This window comes from Notothenia rossii (assembly GCF_949606895.1).
Source record: "Notothenia rossii genome assembly, chromosome: 8".
NCBI lineage: Eukaryota > Metazoa > Chordata > Actinopteri > Perciformes > Nototheniidae > Notothenia > Notothenia rossii.
Window position 1 is genome coordinate 2928552 of NC_136906.1, and position 10000 is coordinate 2938551.

Below are 10000 nucleotides of genomic sequence, written 5' to 3' on the forward strand. Positions count from 1 at the left end.
AGTCTGACCGCTGCAGGAAGGAAGGACCTGCGGTATCTCTCCGTGAGACAGCGGGGGATGGCGTCAGATCCACCAGAACAACCTGCTGGCTCGTTGCGGATACGTAATTTCACATTCTAACACAGTTTATTGCGCTTATACCTTGAGTGTTGCCAACTACGATGCTCAACAGCTCGCTTAAAGGCCCAGTGAAGTGCATGTTTTTGCACCAAAATGAAATGGCAGTTTCATTCCTTACATATCATTGTGCCTGTTCATGGCTAAAATAATTTTTAATAATTCATAATTAATGAATTATTAATTTTGCCGTCTGAGCCTAACGGAAGTTGCAGACGATAGTGGCTGTGACGTCACAAGATGTACCCAGTTGCGATTGTAAACATGGCGGAGACTCTGGAAAGTGATTCTAGTGTGAGAGAAATGATTGATTTGGACAGCTTTTCGGACAGGATAGATGAGGAAAGAGATCAATCTGGTGCACTTTGAGGGCAACATTAAGAGATTTATGGATACAGCTCTCAACACTCATATGAAACATATATTTCAATAATCAAAAAACATTGGAAGGATTTCTTAACCTATTTTATACAACTAATATTACATAGATGGAAATATTTGTTTACATAGATGACCAAACCCACTGAGATAACTTAGGCTACAGTTTACCTCCCTGAGCTGACGTTATCTCTCTCAGTCCCACAGGAGAGCACTCTCCCTCTCCTTATTGTTGAAACAGCTAATCTCCGTTAGCTCCGAGCTAGCACCAGATGCTAACAACAACCCTGTAACTCTCTCAGTCTCTCTTTCTCTTTCTCTCTCTCTCGAATCGACCAGTGGCCTTTATTTATCATGATCAATCAAATAATCTACGAAACAATGACACCAGCCAGGCTCACCTTCATCTTTTGGGAACAGAAACATCGCCACTTCGGCAGACTTGACATTACTACAGCCAGCGGCAATGCATCGTTTCCCCTGTGTTTTTCATCCCTCTTTCTTCACTGTCGCCTCCATTGTCAGGTTTTCTCGATTGGCAATCACTTCCAGTCGACTCCGACACACTTTCCAGGAAAATACTAGCTCAAAAACGTTGAGAAATTCGACTTTGAAAAAGAGAAAAAATGAACGGTGGTGAATGTAAACAGTGCGGCGGCGTCCATCTCGTGACGTCACGCAGTAGATCGCAAGCCACGCCCACGAAGGCGAAGGTCGACTGCAGATTTCCCCGGAAAATTCAAAACTCGTCAAATTCGTTGCTATTCCAACATCTTTTGATATGGGTTCCAATGGACAATTTTGGTCATTACTATATGTATTAGCATAACAGATCATGCACAGGTGCACACTTCACAGGGTCTTTAACGGAACTTTGACGCTGGTATCAGTTTTATTTCCCACCTATCACGGGAGTATTGTGTATAGAAAGTATTGAGTTATATTTCTCGCGCTACCTAACATCATGCCTAACATCCATGAAGGCAACATGACAGAGGGAGGCCTGTCACTCAGGATGCCAAACTACTCTTTGCTAAGCCCCGCCCCCCCAAGCAACATCAGGGTCAAAAGATCTGAAAGCGTAAAAAAAAATCTGAAAGCGAAAAACGATCTGAAGGTGAAAAGCAATGTGAAACCTGAAAAAACAAGATTTGAAACTGAAAAAATAATTGTTTTTCAATCTGAAAACGATAAAAATGTAACTGAAAAAAATAAGGATTCAAATATCAAAATATGTATAAAAGTGAAATCTGCAAATAAATATTTTATTAAAAAAAATTGCCGAACTGAATCAAAATAATATTCAACCTCAAAAATGATTTCAAATACTTATTTTTATTTTTGAATACATCATTGTATTTTTCAAAGTTCAGGATAAAAACTTGAACTTTCAAATAAATTGTATTTTTTTGAATGATCAAAACTTATGACCCTGAAATAGCTCCATACCTTTAGCTTAGCGGTGGTGACGTGAAGTCATGTGACCGTGCTGTAGGGGTTTCACAACTACCAATATTTACTAGTCGACTAGTTTTTCAAAATAGTAGTCGACTAGTCGACTAGTCGTTACGTCATAATAGAGACACACAAAGAGAGGTTTACAACTGTATTTTCTATTGGAACTCATACAGTAACATTAAACACTGCATTTTAATTTGTGTTACATGGCTGAGTAAATAACAAACACTGGACTCACCAAAATCGACAGCAAAAAACTCTTGTTTACATAAATGCCACGTAAATCCAGTGCGCAACAGCGCATTGCGCAACACTTTATTCGCTGTCCTCCACGATAACGTCCACCTTTCCATATTTTTGGTTTGAACACCAACGCATCGACATGTGAGGGAAGGAGGCTTGATCGCTTTCGGGTGACAGTGTTGCCTGCCAGGGAAAAAACCCTCTCACTCGGGGTGCTTGTGGCTGGAATAGCCAGGTAGCTCCTCGAAAGCGGGGGAAGCGGTGCACGTTTTCTGCCCACCACTCCAGTGGATTATCCATTGTGGGGATATGTGGTGTCCGCTGGCAGTAATCCCGTAGCTCATCATCCGCATCACTGTTGCCTCTGTTCAGTGCTGACGCCGGTCCGTTGCTCACTGGTGGTAGCATTACTGCTAGTGCTAGCTGTCGGCAGCGGGTGTTTCATCTTCAGATGGTTGCGCATAGCAGATGCATTTGTATTGTACTTCAGTACAGCTGTACACAACTGACACTTCACTGTGGAGTTGGTTACATCTTCGTTGAAGTACTGCCATACATAAGAATGTCGGACGTGTTTTGAAGCATTTTGCAGCACCTCGTTTACCTCCATTTTTTCCACGACTAGTCGACTAGGGCCTACAGCGCCGACTAGTGGTAAAGGTAGTCGACTAGTCGACTAGTCGATTAGTTGGTGAAACCCCTACCGTGCTGTAGTTCCTATATAGCCCAACATTAGCCACCTTTAGCTTAGCGGTGGTGACGTGAAGTCATGTGACCGTGCTGTAGTTCCTTTATAGCCCAACATTAGCCTCCTTTAGCTTAGCGGTGGTGACGTGAAGTCATGTGACCGTGCTGTAGTTCCTTTATAGCCCAACATTAGCCACCTTCAGCTTAGCGGTGGTGACGTGAAGTCATGTGACCGTGCTGTAGTTCCTTTATAGCCCAACATTAGCCTCCTTTAGCTTAGCGGTGGTGACGTGAAGTCATGTGACCGTAATATAGTTCCTTTATAGCCCAACATTAGCCTCCTTTAGCTTAGCGGTGGTGACATGAAGTCATGTGACCGTAATGTAGTTCCTTTATAGCCCAACATTAGCCACCTTTAGCTTAGCGGTGGTGACGTGAAGTCATGTGACCGTGCTGTAGTTCCTTTATAGCCCAACATTAGCCACCTTCAGCTTAGCGGTGGTGACGTGAAGTCATGTGACCGTAATATAGTTCCTTTATAGCCCAACATTAGCCTCCTTTAGCTTAGCGGTGGTGACGTGAAGTCATGTGACCGTAATGTAGTTCCTTTATAGCCCAACATTAGCCACCTTTAGCTTAGCGGTGGTGACGTGAAGTCATGTTACCGTAATGTAGTTCCTTTATAGCCCAACATTAGCCACCTTTAGCTTAGCGGTGGTGACGTGAAGTCATGTGACCGTGCTCTGTAGTTCTTTCATAGCCTAACATTAGCTTTTTCCCCTCCCCCCTCTGTTAGTGATCTGACACTCTGCAGATCCATTAAAAGCTGTGACCATCTCAGAGTCTAGATATCAGGAGGAAATATCCCCCTTCACCTCTGAGGGTCACTCTCTCTGAAATTCCCCTCGGAAAAAAAATCCATTTCAAATCAACGACAGATGACTTCCTGTTCCTGCTGGAGCCAAAGTGCATCCTGGGAGCAGAGGCGGGCAAACACTCAAACTGAAGGTGTGAAGCGACCGAGAAATTGGCTGTCCTAGAAATAAATCCTTTTTTCTTGGAGCTTTACCTCTACAAGTTTTTCTGTGTTGGACCCTGTAGGCAGCATCTCTCTGGTCCAATGGGATTTCTACATTGGATGTGGATTGTGCAAACAAACAAATGATGAAATGATCATGTTTTTATATAAACCAAACCAGGATTGTTGAGGTTATTTTTCTATTTATTTTTAACTGATGTGAGTTTTTTCTGATATTTATTTGAATGTTCCTTCATTTCAACATTAACATTTAACACTTTAACTACATTTAGCTAATTATACTTACTTGTTTGTTTTTTTACAGTAATTACTATTTTTACTTAAAGGCGACCTATCATGCAAAATGCACTTTGTGTTGTCTTTTATTCAAAAAACTCACGCAGCATCAGAAAATAAAACCCTTTCTCTTTTCCTCCGTACCCAAATCTTTTAAAAACGGGACTGCAACGAGCGGATACAGATTTGCTGTCTATATGACGTCAAATCGGCAGCGGACCCACAGAAAGTTGCTATCAGAAACAATGCCTGACGTGTTTTGGACGCAATCCCGTCTTTGTTTACATTAGCAAGCCTCGCTAACACTCAGAGCTAACCTGTACTGGAGAGCACATGTGTTTAAAAAGCAGGAAATAAAAAAAGGAACTCACCTTGTGATAAACCCGCAAGAGAAAAAGCATTTGAGCTCCATACTGTTTCAGACATAATCCTTGATGTGGTTTAGAACAGGATGGCGTTTTATCACAGCAGAATTTAACTTTATCTCCGGTAGAATTCTGATCAGGCATTAGCTCCGCCTCCTCTTTTTTTCAAGTTAAGGACCCAAGATCCGTGTTTTTCAGGGCTGCAAAAGAGCAGTATGAGGGATGGCTACAATGGGTGATCTGTTTGGTATTTTAAGCAAAACACTTCACAGACATGTTTTGTATAGGTATGGCCCTACAATATATGTTTCCAATATAGCATGATAGGTCCACTTTAAGGAAACGATCTGAATACTTATATATTATAAGTAGGCCTATTCAGTATAATATTATAATACGTTTTAGTTTTATGTTAAATGTGGCTTTCTATTGAATATTATGTATATGTTGCTTTCTCTCGTTAATCTGAATCAAATTTAAGAACGACTTCAACAATCTGCCTACATGGTTATTCATGAGTTTATGAACATAAAATATATATCATATGTAGGCATGTATTTAAACACACTCAGAGCTCTTCTTCTGTGGTGTCAAAAGTTGAATATCTCATGTGTAAAAATAAACACCAGAGAAGGAAGCTGAAAGAGGCCATATTAGGGCAGAAGTACAGTGCACACACACAGACACACACACACACACACACACACACACACACACACACACACACACACACACACACACACACACACACACACACACACACACACACACACACACACACACACACACACACAGGTATTTTTCTCATACTGCCTGTGCTGCAGCACCTCTTTTCACCCTCTGTGTGAAACCAGAGCCCAGTCTGCTCTGATTGGTTAGCTGGCCGGCTCTGTTGTGATTGGTCAACCTGCTTAGAGATGTCCCGCCCCTTAGCCTATCACGAACACAACTTGTATTGGAGCGCTAGCCAATAGGAGCGTTTATTGGCATGACCATTGTGACAAACGGTTACGGCCCGTCTACACTACAGGCATCAAAAAATCTTGAAGCTGGGCGTGTCTGAAGCTTGGCGATTTCTCGCGCCCAAGGCGACCAACAACCAATCAGAAATCTCCCGCCCACCCCGGCAATGTTATGCTACATTACTAGCTGTCCATTCAATGTTAAAACGGGGTAAACTGGATATAAACTCCCCAAACAGTTGAAAACCTACCAGTTTCACCAACTGTCTCTGCCACCTCCCGCCATGCCTGGTTCCTCTGGTTTAGGTCTCGGTAGGTGAACAGAGTACAGTCATACAGTACTGGGACACTTGCCACGGCAATGATTAATTTATCCTCCATTTTATGACATATGGAAAATAGTCAAGACCTGCGGTATCAGCATACACGCGGTTTGATTGGCTAGCGCTTGCACTGGCGGGATTTGCATAAACGGGATTTGATTGGCTGATGCCAAGCATCGAGCCTCAAAAGTTGAACATTATTCAACTTTTGATGCTGATAGATGCTCGTGATGCTTGCAAAGCCATGCCATGCTCCCCACAATGCAGTTCGGCGAAGATTAAAAATCTTCTACGTCACCCCATTCAAGTGAATGGGCGAAGCGTTGAAAGCATTTTTCGATATCTGTAGTGTAGAAGGGCCGTTAGACAAAGCCTTGTACAAATACACAAACATACATCTGGAATATATTGTACATTTTTTATTTTATTAAATTATTTCAGTTTCAGTTTCATTGTGCAGACAAATTCACACTATTGTCAATACGAGCCAGTACTTACATGAAATAAAATAAAACATAAGAAATACAAAGAAGTCAAAATTCCAAAATATCCGAATATAATAGACATGGAAGAATATATAAAAAAAATTACAAATAAAAAAATACAACATTCTAAAATAAACAGATACAAAGTGGGGTGGACCATCCATGTGTGTGCGCGTGTGTGCGCGTGTGTGTGCGCGCGTGTGTGTGTGTGTGTGTGTGTGTGTGTGTGTGTGTGTGTGTGTGTATGTGTGTGTGTGTGTGTAATCAGAATAAAGTGTATTTTGTCAATACTTGTTTATACATTATCGAGCTCTCTCTTTCTCTCCCTCCCTCTCTCCCTCGCTCTCTCTCTCCCCCGCTCTCTCTCTCCCTCTATCCCTCTCTCTCCCCCCCTCTCCCCCCCTCTCTCTCTCTCCCCCACCTCTCTCTCCCCCTCAGAGACCGGATCAGTCCGTTAACTCTCAGCTTCCTCATTCATTCTCTGCAGCTTCAGCAGCACACACACACACTTACACACGCACACTCACACACTCCGGACTACCTTGCTCTAACTAGCGGACTACCTCCGGTCCTCCCCCCTCTTCAGAGCCTCTCTCAGCCCCAGACTGGTCGTCACTGTCTGCCGGAGAGACTGCGGATTTTACCCCCAACCTCCGGAGGATCAGAGACAGCGACACACACTCTTTATTATTCCAGATCTGAGACATCTCGTAAAGTGAGACATCTGTCCGGTCAGGTTTAACTGCAGAGAGCAACAGCCCCACACAGGTAAGAGATGCTCAATAATATATACTGTATTGATATACATAATGTGTGTATTATCATGCATTATAGTCAGTGTTATGAGGTGCTCACACAGAAAGGCTCCTCGGTACAGCAATAAGCATTTTCAAAGATTCAAGATTCAAAGGTTTTATCATCATATGCACAAAGCTACAGTGTAGAAATGGCAATGAAATTCTTCTGACCTGAGCTCCTCTAACAATGCAACATATGTTATAAAATACAAAAATACAAATCGTGCAAGAAGTCTATATACAAGTAAATAGAATATGATATGTACAAGAAGACAAGATGTTGCATATAATTGACAAGATAACCTTTATAAATCCACGCAGGGGGGTTCAGGTGTTAAGGGTAGTAATAATGATAACACAAATAGAAAGTGAAAGAAAATAATTAAGTAATTAGAAATTAAATTACATTAAAAACTATGGGCTCAGAACAGTCTACACACATTCACACAGAAGGACCCACACTTGTGTTTTTCAATGCACACACAAATGTGTTCCGTTTCATATACATGTAAATAAAATCCAAATACAGAAAAAAGTTTTACATGTGTATTTTTGATCCTCACATATTTGATTCCCATTTACATCCTCTGCACCTGCAAACACAACCCGCTTTCTGTGCACGGATCGCTGTGCATTCGTGTGTGGGTTTTTTGAGACTCCCCTGACGGTCAGACGATTCGTACTTGTCATTTTTTCTATCTATAGCCAATCAGATGTCTCCTTCATTCTAAGCCAATCACATGAGCGCGCCCCCACGAGGGTAGATTTCTTGCGTTCATGACGTAGCGCTTCATGTACGCATTTTGCGCTGTCCGGAGCTGACAGGTCCATGGAGCTAATCTCAGGACACCTCCACTCTCAGTACAGCGCCACTTTCCGAACAGGAAATGCACGCAAATACAAGCCTTTATATTATTAAGGTACAGCGCCACTTCCCGTGGGTGCTAGACAGTGAACTGTCGAAGGGGGGAAACGGTGGACCTCTGTCGCCTTTCAAAGCAACTTCAGATGGCCAGTCCGCCCCTGCCGGTACTGAGGTGGGCCGATCGGAGTGAACCGACCGGCCCACTTTGGTACGTCCCGATGGCCAGTCCGCGACTGCTTCGGCATACAGTATAAGTGTTGCACGGCCAGATACGGCTCGAGAAGCTGACTCAGATGAATGAGGCGAGTAAACAGCTGTCATCCGGCAAGAAACTCGAGATTCACATCGCGTCCGGTGTGAACGCACCAAGTAGGCTAGCCGCTATTACAAAATAAAGTCGCCACTTTCCGAACAGGTAATGCACGCAAATAAAATATTTTATATTATTATTATTATTATTAATAATAATAATAATAATAATAATATATCAATAAAAACATCTTGTATTTTAGTTACACCCACTATTGATTAATGTTGTCAACATTGGGCCTTGACACCGTCCACATAGGTATATAGGCACCTAGTGAAATAATATAATCGTAAACATTAAGCCTCTTTGCTTTAATAAGCGGAGCTGAAACCTCTCTGCTATCTCAGACGACACACTTCCTTATTTATCTTTGAATAATAATACCGTAAAAATAAAGACGACTATGCTACGGTCCTTCGGTCCTGAGATCAGCGCCTGCAGGCTCCATGGACCTGTCAGCTCCGGACTGCGCAAAATGCGTACATGAAGCGCTACGTCACGAACGCAAGAAATCATAACCTCATGTGATTGGCTTAGAATGAAGGAGACATCTGATTGGCTATAGATAGAAAAAATTACAAGTACGAATCGGGTAACCGTCAGGGGAGTCTCAAAAAACCCACACACGAATGCACAGCGATCCGTGCACAGAGAGCGGGTTCAGGGGATTTAAACGGGAAACAAATATGTGAGGATCAAAAATACACACTTAAAACTTTTTTATGTATTTTGATTTTATTTACATGTATATGAAACGGAACACATTTGTGTGTGCATTGAAAAACACAAGTGTGGATCTTTCTGTGTGCATGTGTGTATTAAGAGACTGTTCTGAGCCCATAAAAAACAACATTACATTGAATTAAAATATGATTTTCTATAAATATCTGAAAAAAAAAAAGCCTAATTTAGACGCTGCATGCTTATTTTAAGATCACTTGACGTAGTGTAGCAATCCTGCTGGACGATTTCACACACACACACACACACACACACACACACACACACACACACACACACACACACACACACACACACACACACACACACACCAGGACCCAGGAATATTACATAAAATGTACTTTTCTCCTCCTCCTCCTCCTCCTCCTCGTCTTGACTCTCCTGACCTCAGAGAGGATGGGAGATGTTTGCAGATTTCAAGATGGGGGTGGTTAGTAAAATAAAAAAATGTCTGAACGCTGAAGAAACAACTGTAAATAATGTCAATTGATAGCTGCTATTTGTAACTCAATAGACGGATAATGACATTTAAACCCCCCTCTTCATAGGACATCCAGACTGACAGACACCCAACAAAATGGCCGTGTGGTTTTTAATTGTGTTAGTTTTGTGTGTCTGTTTTGTGTGTGCTTCTCTGTCTTTGAAGTCTTTAGTGTGTCTCTGTGTGTTTGGCGTGTCTTGATAATCATTTCTGTCTCTTTGAAGAGGTTTTCTTGGTCACATTCTGGCCGTGTCTTTTTAGCCATTGTGTGTCCCTTTTATCTCGTTGTTTTCATTGTCTTTGCAGTCATTTTGCCTTTTGAGTCTCCAAGGTGATTTTGCATCTCTCTGTAGTCATTCTGTGTGTCGTTGTGTTCATTGAGTCTCTCTGTAGTCTCTCTCCATATCCTTAAAGTCATTTTGTGTCTCCTTGTTCTCTTAATGTGTCTCTCCGTTGCCATTTTGTGTCTTTTT

At 42.1% G+C, this 10000-nt stretch overlaps 2 protein-coding genes across 2 annotated transcripts in view; one reads left to right on the forward strand and one right to left on the reverse strand.

Moving 5' to 3' along the window:
- Nucleotides 1-10000, reverse strand: part of LOC307016521 (phosphoribosyl pyrophosphate synthase-associated protein 2) — a 256144-nt gene that overhangs the window by 165042 nt on the left and 81102 nt on the right. The window lies entirely within an intron of this gene.
- gng13b (guanine nucleotide binding protein (G protein), gamma 13b) overlaps nt 7096-10000 on the forward strand; it is a 23510-nt gene continuing 20605 nt past the window's right edge. Inside the window, exon 1 of the mRNA XM_079646737.1 lies at nt 7096-7101. The gene's annotated coding sequence lies outside the window, so the exon portion shown is untranslated. The remainder of the gene's footprint in view (nt 7102-10000) is intronic.